Source organism: Octopus bimaculoides, chromosome 25, assembly GCF_046866305.1.
Source record: "Octopus bimaculoides isolate indiv1 chromosome 25, ASM4686630v1, whole genome shotgun sequence".
Taxonomy (NCBI): Eukaryota; Metazoa; Mollusca; class Cephalopoda; order Octopoda; family Octopodidae; genus Octopus; species Octopus bimaculoides.
In genome coordinates, this window is record NC_142952.1 from 7,401,698 (window position 1) to 7,419,197 (window position 17,500).

Consider the following 17,500-nt stretch of genomic DNA (forward strand, 5'->3'; position numbering starts at 1 on the left):
ATTTGGTGTGTACGTGTGTAAGAAGGGTTGTTTCGCAGCCACAAAGTTTCAGGTTCATTCCCACTGCGTGGCACCTTGGGCATGTTACTCGGGCCAACCAAAACTTTGAGAGTGGATTTTGCAAACGACAACCGAAACAATCTCATCGTGTCTGTGTCTGTGTCCGTCCCACCGCCGCTTGACAACCTGTGTTGGTCTGTTTATCCCCACAGTTTAACATTTGAGTCAAGAGTCCCATAGTATGGTTAAGACCCGGTCACGAAAACAAAACAGAAAAATGTTTTCGTGACCGGGTCTTAAACTGTTAAATAATAAAGTCCTCGTTTTCCCCTCATTGGCTACGTACCACAACCACTCTCACCCTCTCCACCATCGTATATACACTTAACCCGTATTTTGAAAGAGAAAAGCATCTATACCTTTCGTTTATATATACATTATATGTACATATATATGTCTCTTTTCACTGGACATGTGACAACTGCTCTCTTTAGGTGAGTACCTCTGCCTTCTCTTATATACACATTGTGTGTACGTCTGCATATACATCTGTACACATGTATGTATGCACACACACCTATTTATCCATCCATCCATTTATCTATGCAATTATATATATCTGTCTCTCTGTCTGTCCATTAATCCATTTATTCATCAACCCATCCGTTCATCATCCTCTCTCTATCGTATCAATCCATCCATCCATCTCTCTCTCGTGTTTTATTAAGCTACATTCTACTCGTTTTGCAAATATGTTAGTCATAGCACCTGTTTAGTTGTTTTGCGGTCGAAGTAGTTGCCGATCTTGCTTATACGACCTCAAATTGTCCGTCCTAAACTCATGGGCGCCTACCTACTATATATATATACTACATTCCTTCATGGCACAGGTTTAATTTGTGTATACAAATTTAATTTGCGGTCCATGGGAAGAGCCGTTTTAACGATGCGTCCTGCCCAACTCTTCGAAACGCCGGTGTTAAAACGGGGGTAGCTGATGAAGGAAAATGTTCTCTATGTGGCTTGTGTGTTTTCTGTACTCTGGTTATTATTATTTCTTGCCTACGTTTTGGTTGCAATGTCCTGTACCCAGATATGCACCTATACAGGTAGACGTAGGTATGCACACACCTGTACGTATATATGCATATACTCATTTATTATTTGTTTATATATATATATATATATATATAATGTTGCTCATTATGATATTAGATTTTCTAACTAGTCAATCGGGTACCTCAATCACGTACCCGTTTCTTTTATAACAACCGGTGAAGGTTTGCTGTTATTTAGGAGGCCTGTGGTCAAGCTTTCCTCACCTGTGACCATCTCTGTCCGGTGTGAAATTAGGACGATTTGGCTGCTATTTCTAGCTACCTCACTGTTAAATATCAAGTCAGTAATAACGTGTGCGTTTATATATATATAGAATACACACAGACATATACACCACGTATATCTCTAGGTGATATACATACATGTCTCTCTCCACACACTCACTCATTCAGGCATCTATAAACTGGAGTCTTGATTGACACACGCACACGAGAGGGTACTGAAAAGTTCCCGGCTTTAAGGACCTCGCGGAAGGCCTGGTTGGAGGCCCAAACTTCCAAGTTCTTTTACAGGGCTTAGAAAGACTGAAGGACTGCTGCAATAAATGTGTGAATCTGAGAAAGGGGGGATATGTTGAATACAATCATAATTAACTGATCCTCCTGTATTTTCTTTTACCCAAAGCCAGGAACGTTTCAGCACTCCCTCGTGTGTGTGTGTGTGTGGATATTCGAAATCCCATATATGAATGGTATAATCTATCTCTGTGTATGTGTATATATATAAATATATATATATAATAATATACATCTTAATTGTATATATGGTCCCACACGTCATTAATAATTTTTGAAACTCAGAGTAGTTGCGGTTCAACAAGCTCCAGTTATTAGCGACAGCGATGACATTGGTTATTATATATGATGATGATAATAATAATAATAAGTGTGTGTGTGTGTCACGTATTCCTGTCTATTCGAAATGAGAGAAAAAATGGCTTGCCTCATCACATGCATGCTTAAACGTAATTTAATCAGTTGAGTACAGCTATATATATATATATATATATATATATATATATATATATATATATATATATATATAAATACATACATACATACATACAGAGCCACGGTTGTGTTTCAGTTAAGTATTATTAATTAAATATGTCAATTAAATATTTGATCGTAGATCCTCATTTTCATACACGTACCACGTATTTGAGGAATAATTTCCTTCTAACCGCGCTTATATTTTTGTCTCTACGAGATCACCACGTCTAATTTTCTTCCGCCTTGTATGATATATATATATATAGCGTGTATATGTAAACGTAAATGTGTGTGTATACACACGAACATACACACATATATATATATTTATATATAACATGTATAAACGCAAAAGAATACGGAAACAAGAGTACATCTCAACTCGTCCGAACGAATTAGCTGTTCACCAAAGGTGTCTAAAGTGTGTGTGTGAATACATATATATTATACACATACATATACATGTGTATTATTCTTCTGACATATATATGATATATACACATACGATGTATGTGTATATGATATATACACATACTTCCTCTGTGTGTGTGTGTGTGTATATATATATATAAGTATGTATGTATGTTCATTCCTTTAGATAACGTTAAATGCTTGCATTCGTTGGTTGTTAATTCTGAACACAACCAAGAAAAACAATAATGATATGAAACTGTTTGTCAACGGCTTCCTTGCTAATAAGTACATGTTTGGTGTTAACCAGTGTATGCACACACACACACACACATATATATATATATATATATATATATATATATATATATATATATGTATGTATATGTATGTATGTATGTATGTATGTATGTATACATGCACACATATGCATACATGCTGTATACACGCCCACTTTGCAAAACGAAATCTGTGACCGATGGCGGTTTCTCGATTTCAATCCTTTCTTTATTTTTCTTTCGCCTCACCAGAGATATTAAACAGCACCTTGCCTCTTCCTCCTCCTCCTCCTCTATCAGGCAACCCCCTTGGGTAACATCTACGAATAAATTTTCACGAATAAATTTTCACTCAGAATCGTTTCCGCGCTTCTCTTTAATGGAGTAGGACACATTGGCTTTGGATAAATGTAGTCGGTGCTTGAAACACGAAAGAAAACAAATAAGAAAAAAAACACGATACAGACTCGTTTGGAACGTCTGTTGTTCAAAGTAGAAGGTGGTTTGGTATGCCGCATCAATTTTGGCCTGGGGTTAAACAACGTTACTAACATCCTCCCTAATTCTAGGTCCAAGTGTTCATATATGTATGTACGTACTTATGTATGTTTGTGTATATAATATACAATGCCTGTGTGATTGTCGATGTATATGAATCTTCTGTCTATTGTGTATACATTTTGTTTTCGGTGTATATAAATGTATGTAGACAGTTTAATCTATTAGTAACCTGTAAAAAATGTATGTGGGTGTGTATATATATATGTGTGTGTGTGTATATATATATATATATATATATATATATATATATATGAGATCGACTTTATGCTTAAATCTATGTAAACACTCACCAAGTGTGTTTTGGCTGTGCGTATGTATACAGTTCTGTGTGTATATATGTATATATATATATATGAATCGATATAAGCAGTAGATTCATGTATATATAGAATGAAAGATCTATACACCCACCCACTTTTTAAATTTAGATAATTGTTGTTCGTTTTTTTTTTTTTGTCTTGTCTTTCGTTCAGCGACTATGGAATGGTAAAACGTCTTGTGAAACGAATCTGTCTCGTCCTTTTGTCGGTTGGTGTCTGTTATCGTCCGTTTATTGACTTCGAACAGATCGATTCACAATCGCTCACAACACACGCACACGCGACTGATTGCTTGTAGTATTGGCTGACAAACATTGTCTTTTCTTCTCTCTCTCTCTCTCCCATTCCGATACCCACCACCACCACCACCACAACTTGTAGCAATGAATGACAACCGCAACGAGCTGACTGGTAGGCTTCAGCGTAAACCTTACAACCTGCTAGAAGTAGCAGCCAAATCCCCCGTCATAATCCAGTCCTATTGTCTTCTTTTTTTGTTTGTTTTTATAAATTGGCGCAGACGTGGCTATGTGAATTCTCCCTATATATGAATAGATATATGTATATATATGTTTATATATATATATATATATATATATATATATATAGATATGTATGTATGTATAGAGAGAGAGAGAGAGAGAGATATGTATATATAGATATGTATGTATATATATATATATATATAGATATGTATGTGTATATATATATATATATAGATAGATATGTATGTGTATATATATATATATAGATAGATATGTATGTGTATATATATATAGATAGATAGATATGTATGTGTATATATATATATATATAGATAGATATGTATGTGTATATATATATATATAGATAGATATGTATGTGTATATATATATAGATATGTATGTGTATATATATATATATAGATATGTATGTGTATATATATATATATAGATATGTATGTGTATATATATATATATATATATAGATATGTATGTGTATATATATATATATATAGATATGTATGTATATATGTATATATATAGATATGTATGTATATATATAGATATGTATGTATATATGTATGTATATATATATTTATGTATTTATGTATATATATATTTATGTATTTATGTATATATATATTTATTTATGTATATATATATTTATTTATGTATATATATATTTATTTATGTATATATATATTTATTTATGTATATATATATTTATTTATGTATATATATATTTATGTATGTATATATATATGTATGTATATATATAGATATGTATGTATATATATAGATATGTATGTATATATGTATGTATATATATATTTATGTATTTATGTATATATATATTTATGTATTTATGTATATATATATTTATGTATTTATGTATATATATATTTATTTATGTATATATATATTTATTTATGTATATATATATTTATTTATGTATATATATATTTATTTATGTATATATATATTTATTTATGTATATATATATTTATTTATGTATATATATATTTATTTATGTATATATATATATATATATATATATATACCCAGAGACAAAGAGAGAGATTGAAGGTGATATGATATCTAATTGCAGTAACCCTATATACATATATTAGTGAAATCTAGACTTTGTATCGTTAATTAGTGATAAATAATCATTAAAAGCATTGTGTGTCATGATGGACAATTAACACCAGATTCTTCATGCGTGTTTGTGGTTGATGAATCTGTTCCATCAGTGTCTCACCATTTCGCTGGGGGATGTGTGTGTGTTTGTGTGTATGCACATGTTTAAATACATGTGTGTGCTTATCTTTTATCTTCTGCTTTTGTTTCAGTGATTAGACCGTGCCATGCTGGCCCACCATCTTGAATATTAGTTGGGGACTTTGACCCCAGTTTTTAGCATCATCGTCCAGTGTTTTGAATCTGGTTTTTGTCCCCGTTAACGGGGGTGGCCAGATCTACCTCAATGCCATAGCAACCGAGGTGGACAGAGGCAACTCATCCCGACCTTTGGACTGGCTGGTGCCCAGTCTCCTTTGCTGTCATGAGGCTTTTTTGAAGCTGGATTTTCTACGGGGAGCATGCCCTTGCTTACCCCCAACCTCAGTTTCTAGACATGAGTGGTCGCATGACCAAGGCCTCTGCCACGATTTTTAAGAACTGTGGTGGAGAAGTAACTGAGGGAGGCAGGGATGCTACTCCCAGAGACCCCTTTCGGAGCTCCCCTACTGATCTTTAATATTTTTTAAAGCCTGATACTTATATTGGTCATTTTGTTGAACTGCTAAGTTACAGGTCTCTAAACACCAATACTGGGCGGGCAGGGTGGGGGTGACACACACAATGGGCTTCTTTCAGTTTCTGTCTACCAAATCCACTCACAAAGCATTGGTTAGCCTAAGGCAAGAGTAGCAGACATGTGCGCAAGGTACCATGCATATTTAAATTATATATATATATATACACACACATACATATTTATTTATATATATACACACGCACACATACATATGCATACATCTATACATACATGCACTCACACATACATATCTATACCTATATACAAGTATACACACCTACACATATATACAGATCTATTTCACAAGATATATAGTAAGCAGAGGGTGTTCAAAAAGTCTCTCCGCAGTAAGTATTTCATTGCAAAATAAATATTTGTAAGATGGTTTAAGAGTACACTGGAATATATCAGACTTTACACGACTTCAAAAAAATTCACTGCGGAGAGACTTTTTGAACACCTTGTACTTACATGTGTTGGTTTGGCTAATATGAGGACAGCATTTAATAGGAGCAGGCTATCGACAGACATATATGCCAATATTTTCTGTGTGGTTTCTTGTGATTTTTTTTATTTTTAGCAGCTAGATGGCATCGCCATCATCATGCTTATCACGCCCTTTTTTATCATTATCATTAAGTAGTACAATGAAAGATACTAGTTGCCAAAAACAACTACCTTATGTAGGACTATCTCTTGTGGGCTGTGTTAATCCTGGAAGCTTTTTTTTTTATTGATATCACCACATCCTGGTCAAAAACCAAACTAAGAACATTTCTTAATTGTCATCAGAAAGTTATTGTTAGTAAACAAGCATTTAATTATAATCCGATTATAATGACGTCCTTTTTAACACCTCATCATTTCCTTGTACTTTTGCTGACGATATAACAACACAGATTTGTACAGAAGCAATCAAAAGAACCTCTTTCTGGTATCTTTACTCGTGCTTGTCTCTGTCACTTGAGTCCAACCATGCTGGAGCATTGCCTTGAAGTATTTTTGTCGAAGAATTCTCCGACACCAGGTCTTATTTTTAGGCAAGTAGTCATTCTTTCGGTCTCTTTGGCTGAACTGCTAAGTTACGGGGATGTAAACACACCAACACAGGTTGCCAAGGGATGATAGTGGTGGGGACAAACAGACACACGCACAAACAGACACACAGATATATACATAACCCATGCTAGCATGGAAAGCGGACGTTAAACGATGATGAGGATGATGAAGGGCTTCTTTTAGTTTCCTTCTACCAAATCCACTCACAAGGCTTTGATCGGCCCAAGGCTATAGTAGAAGACACTTGCCGAAGGTGCCATGCAGTGGGACTGAACTGGGAAACATGTGGTTGGGAAGCAAGCTTCTTACCACACAGCCACATCTGTGCCTATTTTGCTAGAAATAGCACATACTGTACAGCCACTTTGCCTCTCTGAAGCCCAACACTCGAAAGGAACTTAGCCACTCCTCAGCCAAGCCATGTTGAGCCAGTGTGGCAGAGTAGGCTCTTCAAACCAGTATGATCTCCAGCTCAGGTTCACGACCTACACATTTAACCGTGGTTGGTGTAGAGAACATGGTGGGGCCTTTGTCCTGCAAGTGGACTGAGCATAGTATTTCTGCAAATTCTTCAGTCACATGCTTTCAGTTGTCTGATACTGCTTATAGCGTGTTTGTTTCCTCTTTGCCTTAAAATCTTATTTGTATATTTGTGAGATTTTTCTTTTACCTATAGATACAAACTCTTATAAGGTACTAATGCACTTAGGTTATAAACGTTTCTTGTTCACTCCTCTTCCTCAATCTCTCTATTTTCTCCCCCAACACTACCTCTCTTATTCTCTTAGTCTCCTTCCCTCCTACACTTCATAAACTCTTCTCTAGTACATCACCTGATATGGTTAGTTTCACTCCAATAATTTTATTAGTTCCATAGTAAAGGACAAACAGCCAGAATCTATATCACAATTTCAGTGTACTTGATAAAGCTGGTCTTATTCTTGTAATCAATACAGATATCCTTATACTCTGCAGATACGAACGATACTCCTGTACCCTGTAGAAGTGATAGTCGTGTAATTTATTGATATGCTACTCCTGTAATGTGTAAATGTGTTACTCCCATATTTTGAAGATATTCCTGTGATTTGTAGCTATGATACTCCTGTAGTCTGCAGATGTGATAATTTCATGATCTGCAGATGTGATACTCGTAGTCTGCAAATGTAATACTCTCATAGTCTGTGGGTGTGATACTCCTGTACTCTGCAGATGTGACACTCCTGTACTCTGCAGATCTGATGCTCTTGTAATCTATAAATATGATACTTTTGTCATGTAATTGGTTCTACCATCCAAATTAAAGCAGCAAAAACTTATATTACAGTGCAGTGCACTTGATGTTGTAGATCTGTCATCCAGAGAAATACTCATTCTCTATAGAGATACTCCCTACAATTAGTTCTACAGTAAAAGACAAGTATAATCTATCTATATATGATAGTCTTGTTATTATGTGTTGTTAAGTGTTGTCGTCTGAACGACACGACCTCATCTGCTGAAAATTGGCTCCTCACCTTGTACACACAGTAGTTTATTTGGTAGATGGAAACTGCAAGAAGCCTATCGTGTGTGTATGTGTATGAGACTCTCCTTTGCCTTGACATCATACAATCATTGTAAATGAGTATCACTGGTGGGGAAATGCTAAAAATGTGATCTGGGTATGAAAGGGGTGGCAGCCCGAAATTGTTTAGGAAACACTGCTAGAGACTATATATTCTACTCATTATTCAGCATTTGACTGTGGCCATGCTGGAGCACCGCCTTTTGTCGAACAAATCAACCCCAGGACTTATTCTTTGTAAGCCTAGTACTTATTCTATCGGTCTCTGTTGCCGAACCACTAAGTTACGGGGACGTGAACACACCAGCACCGATCATCAAGCGATGCTGGGGGGACAAACACAGACACACAAACATACACACACATACATATGTATACATATATACGACGGGCTTCTTTCAGTTTCCGTCTACCAAATCCACTCACAAGGCTTTGGTCGGCCCGTGGCTATAGTAGAAGACACTTGCCCAAGGTGCCATGCAGTGGGACTGAACCCGGAACCATGTGGTTGGTAAGCCAGCTACTTACCACACAGCCACCCCTACGCCTATTATTAATTTTTCTCATATACACACCTTCCTTATATACACCCCTTCAACTGTACTTGTTATACACTACATATTTTACACGCCAACACTATACACATGGGAGCCAAGCCAAGGACAGATACTCTATGTGGTCACTTAACTTGCTAGAAACAGAAGCTGAATTTCCCTCAAATCACATCTCGGGGGTGGGAGAAACCTACAGGATAATGTATTCTTTGTAGGTAGACTTAAGCAAGGCGGGACAGTCATGGTCTGTTCATTTATGGTTGACCCATGGCTAAACAAACTGCAACAATACTTCTATGCCGCAAACTCTCACCTTCAACCCAACACCCCACCCCCACCCGCCACCCACTCATGCTCTACTTTACACTTTGTTCGCTCCAATCTATCTGAAGCCTATCTAATTTGCTTGTCATGAATATTTCATCATGTCTGGACGCCTGAAATAATATTGATGATGATGGTGATGGTGATGATAATGGTAATGATGATGATGGTGGTGGTGGTGGTGGCGGCGGCGGCGGCGGCGATGCTATCTTTTGTTTTGCTAGCCGGGCACATTTGAATATAGGAAAGTGTTACAGAAGGTGTTATGAAAACTATGTAGTTGTGTATATGGGTGTATATATATATATACACACACACACACACACAGTGGTACAAAATGTAAGGAGCCTGACAGAATATTAAAAAATATTTTTGTAAATTACACAAGTAAATGTGTGCACACACGCACACTCATTGAACATATACATATATCTAAAACATACATGCACACACATACATTCATATATATAATATATATATATATATATATATATATATATATATATAATATATACACACACACACACACACATAATCATTATTTAATTGAACACGATGCATCCATTTCCAAGTAAGTATATATATGTGTGTATGTGTATATATATATATATATATATATATACATATATATCATCATCATCATCGTTTAACGTCCGATTTCCATGCTAGCATGAGTTGGACGATATGACTGAGGACTGGTGAAACCGGATGGCTACACCAGGCTCCAATCTGATTTGGCAGAGTTTCTACAGCTGGATGCCCTTCCTAATGCCAACCACTCAGATATATATATATAGATATATATATATATAATGTGCAAAAACTGTGTAGAGATATGCAAAAACCATAGAAGAAAATTATATACACACATGCTAAACTGTCGAGGCATAAACTATTCACATACATGCTAAATGATGTGAAGACACAAAACTGTAAGTGCACAGCTATAAAGACATGAAAACTGTGTTGATTCAAAACAGGGCTTTGTTAAAACAGTAACGAATTCTGTGTAAGGGGTGTATACATTTTAATCAGGTGTGCTAATCACAATTAGTATGGTTTGATAGTGTGACTTTAATAATGCAACTGATAATGAGAGTAAGCTAGGGGGACTTTGTTTTGAGCAGATAGTAAGAGTACAATATAATTCTAATTAGAGTCAAATGATCTTGTTTTGCTTTGTTTGTAATAGTTTTTTTTTACTAAATATTAATTAAATTTCTATTGTAACAACAACAACGACTTATTTGTTGGAATTTTTGAGTTGAAAGGTAAACATTTCTGAAATAGACAGGTCAATCAGAATGGTGTTGGCGTTTACATTGGGGGTTGTTTGAATTTTGATTTTCATCAACCCTCCAGTTATCTATTGTCTTCTTACTTGTTTCAGTCATTTTGACTGTGGCCATGCTGGGGCACCATCTTGAAGAATTTTTAGTTGAATGGATTGACAACCCCCCCTCCCCCGCAATACTTGGTACTATCCAAGTAGACGTATGGTAAAGTGTAGATATTATGTATACACCCACCCACACACACATTCTGTCTGTATAAATATTAACAACCCCCTCCCTGCCAAATCCCATACACATGTACACATTCTGCACACAATACATTGGCACACACATACCCTTAAATCTCCCCCACATTCATAGGCCACGTGAGCACATACATGCATTCATGCCCCATATCCCTCTCGCGTACACATTCTGCACACGTGGTACATTGGCACGTTCCTACCCTTAAGCCTCCCTCATATTTATAGGCACACATCTGCACACACAAACACACACTAGCATAAAATGGAGTCCAAACTTATGCATATTTCATTTAGCTTAATTTCATTTTCACTTTTTTTTTCTCCTTTTACATTTTCTAATATTTTATTCATTCTTCCTATCTCACCACACACACACACACACACACACACACACAGAGTCAGGTAGAGAGAGCTATTCCAGTCGTAGGATCATTGTTCTCCACATGAATAAAGAACCTAATGTCACAAAAACTAGTCCTGTTTAGTTTTATTGTGTTATTGCAAAATGGCTGGAGGTTTTCAGCACTTATATATAGGAAACATCTGGTTACATTATGACGAAACACTACACCGGAATATTCACATACCACACGTGCACACATGCACACACATTCAAACTGCTCATGCCTGGCTTCGGTCTTCTCTTTTTGTCTATGAAAGCCATTCACAGGGCTGGGCTTCATAGTAGAGGACTCTTACCGTGGGTCTCATGTAGATTGAACTTGAAATCACCTGTGTTGGGGAATAGACTTATTAACCACAGAACCATACCTGTACCTATGTTGGTGCATCAGCATGGCCGCAGCTCTGAGCTGAAACTTTGAAATGAAAAATATATATATATATATATATATATATATATATATATATATATATATATATATATATATATATATACATGCATATAATTGTGTGTGTATGTAAATGTGTATATACATCCAACCATGTACTTTAACATACCAACTCTCTCACCTATATATATATATATATATATATGTATGTATGTATGTATGTATATGGCCGTTGCCAGTACTGCCTGACTGGCCTTCGTGCCAGTGGCACGTAAAACACCCACTACACTCTCGGAGTTGTTGGCGTTAGGAAGGGCATCCAACTGTAGAAACTCTGCCAAATCAGATTGGAGCCTGGTGTAGCCATCTGGTTTCACCAGTCCTCAGTCAAATCGTCCAACCCATGCTAGCATGGAAAGTGAACGTTAAACGATGATGATGATTATGTATGCATGTATGTTTGTGTGTGTATATATATATATGTGTATGTTGAGGTATGTGACTACGGATCTGTGTATGTAAAGATGCAGATTCGTGTGTTTATATTTTATATATTGATATACATGTGTTGTATATGTGTATATATATATATATGTGTGTGTGTGCTATTTTCCTTTGGCCCATCATGCGATCATCCTAAGTGTTGTTGAGAATAGGTCAAAGGTTGTGTTCTAATCTACAGATATTTGTCAGGACTGACTTGTTGACTGCCTGACTCTGTGGTTCACACATGGTGTCATCTCTCTCTCTTTCTCTCTCTCTCTCTCTCTCTCTCTCTCTCTCTCTCTCTATAAACTGGTGTCATGTTTATGTATATAATGGTGTGGTGTCATGCCTGTATATGTATGTATAGAATGATCTAGATAATTGAATGCATGTTAAAAGAACCAAGAAAAAGATTTCAAATAGGAAAGAAAATTAGGATACACTTTTAGAAAAATGGCGTTACGGTCACAGGTTATTCAATAGAACCCCCTTCAAGCGTGACTGGTATTCATATAGGCATGGAAGTATCTGTATCAGGTTCTAATGTCTCTTAGTTATGGTCAGTTTAAACATAAAACAGGTAGAATATTTGGGCCCCGATATGGCTGGTTTAAATGCTAAAGGGTTAAATAAGGGTCTAATCGAGTGATCTGTTCTCATCTCATCTAAATGGAATAAGGCAAGAGCGAGCTTTGTTTCCACAGTTTTGAAGTTGGTGGTAGCAGCAACTGGTGTATATGGAAACAGCACCCAGTACAATCTGTGAAGTGGTTGGCATTAGGAAGGGCACCATGCCAAAGTAGACATTGGAGCTCGATGCAACCTTTTAGCTCATCAGTTCCTTTTGAACCATCCAGCCCATGCCTACATGATAAGAGATATTGAGTGATGATAATATAACCATTATTTTAAGCACATCGTGAGAGCTATTTAAACACATGTAGTCATGATAACTATTTAAACACACATACACATACAGTTGTAACAGATATCTAAATACCACACACAACACACACACATGCACACACAATGTTAACTTGATCTTTGTTGTATTCTATAAATGGCAGTGTCAGCACATTTCTTGTCTATCTTCCACATGATCAAAGACATATCAGTGATCAGGTGGAACATATACAGGAAGCGTTAATTATTTAAATACTGTAAATTGTTTCATAGTTCCAATATGTATATATCGCCCAGATGACCTTTCCTCTCATGTAAGTACAACTCTGTTGTGTGTCTGTGTGTCTGGCATTTGCCACAAGGAAACACTCAAGGTAACCATTGGCTCTTATAAAGTAATCTATCACTGGGGAACATCTTCAAACAAATTTTTAGTTATCTTGCTTTTTTACAATTATTCCCATCTAATTATTTCTAATTCGGAAATACCCTCAGAAATTTCCTATCATGTCAAACTTTGTTAAACAGGAATTATTATAATTTTTTTTTTTTTTTTTTTTAACAAAATTTGTCAATTTTGCCATTATTAAATGCAATATTGAAATTTAGAAGCTAACACAGAACAAGTAGTACTTTTAATTGTGTTTAATTACACATCTTCGGATGGATATTTCTGTCAATCTGGAGTTTCAGCTACTCAAGGAGTATATGTATGTATGTATGTATGTGTATAGATATGTATATATATATATGTGTGTATATATATATGTATATGCTTCTTTCAGTTTCCATCTACCAAATCCACTCACAAGCTTCTTACCATACAGCCACTCCTTTGCCCACAAAAGGCATTCGTTCTGATATATATATATATATATATATATATATATATATATATATATATATATATATATATATATATCTCCTTCCTTTCCCGAGTGTCCAATAACACTATCCGTATCATGTCCTCACTTTGTTGTTTTTTTGTTATTGTTTTTTGTCTTTTTTTGAACCTATATATATATATATATATATATATATAAATTTAGTAAATGGAGTAAAACGCTTATGTTAACTGAATACTTTTATTTCCAACATATGTTTCGAAGATTACAAATTATACCTTCCATAGGAATAGGTAATGTTGATAAGAATGTAATCTTCTCTTCAGGGAAATGCATGGGAACCATCTTAAACGTAAGACATTTTAACCGAATATATATATATATATATATATATATATATATATATATATATATATATATATATATATATATATGTATATATATATATATATATATATATATACACACACACACATGCATATAGTTCTCCTGTCATGTAAGAACAATTCTGATCTGTGTGTGTGTGTGCGTGTAATTGGTGCACACTCAGGGTAGCTATAGGCTTTTACAAAATAATTTAAGGCCTTATACGTTTGTTATACATCAGCATGAAGATACTGTGACAGCAACACATAAGTAGGCTAAGAGGCAGGCATCACACATACATACGAACAGAACTAGACGCTCACATGCATAGACAGAGAAATAGAATAAGAGGACTGTTAAACTGAGGGGAACATTAAAAACACTTGATGTTGAATGAGTCAGTGTTGAATTAAACGATGTCAAACAGGTGGCATAAAACGGCTGTGCTAAAATGTTTCATAGTCTGGTAGGAGTCAGTGAGAGGAACTAGAATTAAGTCTCAGAATGCAAGAACCTAAAGATCCAGGATGTGTGCCACAAAGCAACTTGTTCTTCTCCACTCTTAAAAGTTCCACCATTCCATTATTCTTGAGTGCTAATTTATTCCCCTCCTCCTGCCGCTGAAAATGAAGCAAAAAAGATATGTTGTTTGTGGTGAGAAGCTTGCTTCCCAGCCACATGATTCTTGGTTCAGTCCCACTGCATGTCACCTTGGGCAAGTATTTTCTACCAAAGCCTTGTTAGTGGATTTGGTATACAGAAACTGAAAGAAGCCTGTCATGTCTATATATATCTTTCAAGGTGGTGCTTGTCAAATGACTGAAACCCCTCCCCCCCAAAAAACAAAAAACAAAAAAACAAACAAGCTAACGGTAAAGTCAACCTCAGTGAGATTTGAACTCTGAGCTCAGAGCACTGAAACAAACCTCACTAGTCATTCTGTCCAATGATCTAATTCACTGGCTGACTGTTGCTATTGTTGTTGTTATTATTAGTGTTTATAGTTTATATCTCACTAAAATGTTGTTTGTTTGATTTGAACATTAGTTTATCAGCTTCTGTGTTTGATAAATTCCTCTGACAGCAGACTATGCTATCCGGAATGATCTTTGCTCACCAACGAGTATGTCGGCCTCATCACTTGTTCTCTGTTATCTATCTATAGTGCTACATTGGCAGGATCAGTTGAGCACCAGACAAAATCATTTGTGCCTTTCCGTTACGTGTGTTTGTCCCCCCCATTATTGTTTGATAACCAGTGTTGGTTTGTTTACACCCCCATCACTTAGCAGTTCAGGAAAAGATACTGATAAAATAAGTACCAAGCTTAAAACATAAGTACTGGGGTTGATTTCTTTGACTGAACCCGTCAAGGTGGTGCTCCAGCATGGCCACAGACTGAAGCGAGCAAAAAAAAGAGAAACAAAAATAAAGGATGCGTTCATTTTTACGGTATGTCCACCGATTCCGTTTGTATTGTTTTCTCCCCCCCCCCCTCTTTTTTTCTCCAATCTTAATGATTGTCAACCATTTTGTGGTCGGAAGAATATTTTATTTGGATTAATTGAATTTATAGAAAACGGAAGCGGAATGACGTGAGCAAAGAGAAAAACATATTCTGTGTATGTGTGTGAGAGAGAGAGAGAGAGAGAGGCTGTTTGTATATGTGACAGTGTGTGTGTGTGTGCATGTGATGTATGTGTCAGTCCATGTATGTTTCTGGATGCGCATGTCAGTTTGTGTGTCAGTCAGTCTGTTTCAGCTCACGTGTTTCTGGATGCATGTGTCAGTTTCTGTGTGTGTGTGTCTGTGTGTGTGTCTTAGTACAGTATTAAGAAAATAGAATTGTGGTACATCAAAGAAATGGAATGGTAGAATGTCTTCACAGTATTTTATTGAGACGCAGGTAGAATACACAAACACACAAATGAGACAGAGATACATACACACACAGACATATATACACATTTATATGCATATATATATATTCGTATATTCTTTTATTCTTTTCAGTCATTTGACGGCGGCCCTGCTGGGGCACCGCCTTTAGTCAAGCAAATCGACCCTAGAACTTATTCTTTGTAAGCCTAGTACTTATCCCATTGGTCTATTTTGCCGAACTGCTAAGTTATGGGGATGTGAACTCACTAACATTGGTTGTCAAGCGATGGTGGACACACACACACACACATACGACGGGCTTCTTTCAGTTTCCATCTACCAAATCCAGTACCAAGGTGCCACGCAGTGGGACTGAACCTGGGACCATGTGGTTGGTAAGCAAGCTACTTACCACACAGCCACTCCTACAAACATACAACAACACATACACACTGTGCTAAATAAGCTCATTTAGTTTGTTTGAAATTAAATCTCATTTAAGCATCCACTTTGATGATGCTTATATATATATATATATATATAACACACACACACATGTATACTCTAAACAATAAACTGTATAAGTTTAATTAGCATTATGTATGTGTTTGTATGTGTATGTTTGTACATGCCTGTGTGTGTGTGGATATGTGGATATATATGTATATAAGCCTTGTCTAGAGATAATCTTTATATAAGCTACTAGTAGTAGTAGTAGTATTAATTTCACATTGTATACCACACACAATAGCCGCTTCACTGCTGATCGTTTTAGCTAAATCTTGTATTACTTGAGGATTATCTTTATCCACAAGCCACTCTCTCAATCTGTTCATTCTATAAACACTGCAACAATGACAAGTCGCAATTATTATTATAATTATAACAATATTATTATTAATAATAATAATAATAATAATAATAATAATGGTGGTGGCTGGAAAACATCTAAGGAATACGATGACGATAGTTTTGAGATGGAAGTTATTGATCTGACAAATGAGGATGGATTTGTGGAGGTAACTTGGCACACATGAACCTTAACCCTTACATATGACCCCTTCTTGTTTGTTGCTTTACTTTTATTCTTCTCCGTCGTCTTCGTCCTGTCTGTTCTCTGCACTTGGGCTCCCGGGGGACATTTGCAATGCCTGTCAACGGTTAATGCCTTTAATTGTAGGTCTGATCAATCAGGGCCTCGG

General features: G+C 35.9%; 1 protein-coding gene across 5 annotated transcripts in view; it reads left to right on the plus strand.

The window, feature by feature from the left end:
* The window catches only part of LOC106870860 (dnaJ homolog subfamily C member 13), a 95,699-nt gene that overhangs the window by 2,907 nt on the left and 75,292 nt on the right, over nt 1-17,500 (plus strand). Inside the window, exon 1 of one of the 5 annotated variants that reach the window (XM_089341586.1) lies at nt 156-494. The exons of 2 other annotated variants lie outside the window; for them this stretch is intronic. The gene's annotated coding sequence lies outside the window, so the exon portion shown is untranslated. Of the gene's footprint in view, nt 1-155; nt 495-13,399; nt 13,521-17,500 lie in introns of those variants that run through there. 2 more of the 5 variants (XM_089341583.1, XM_089341582.1) reach the window with 2 other exon arrangements.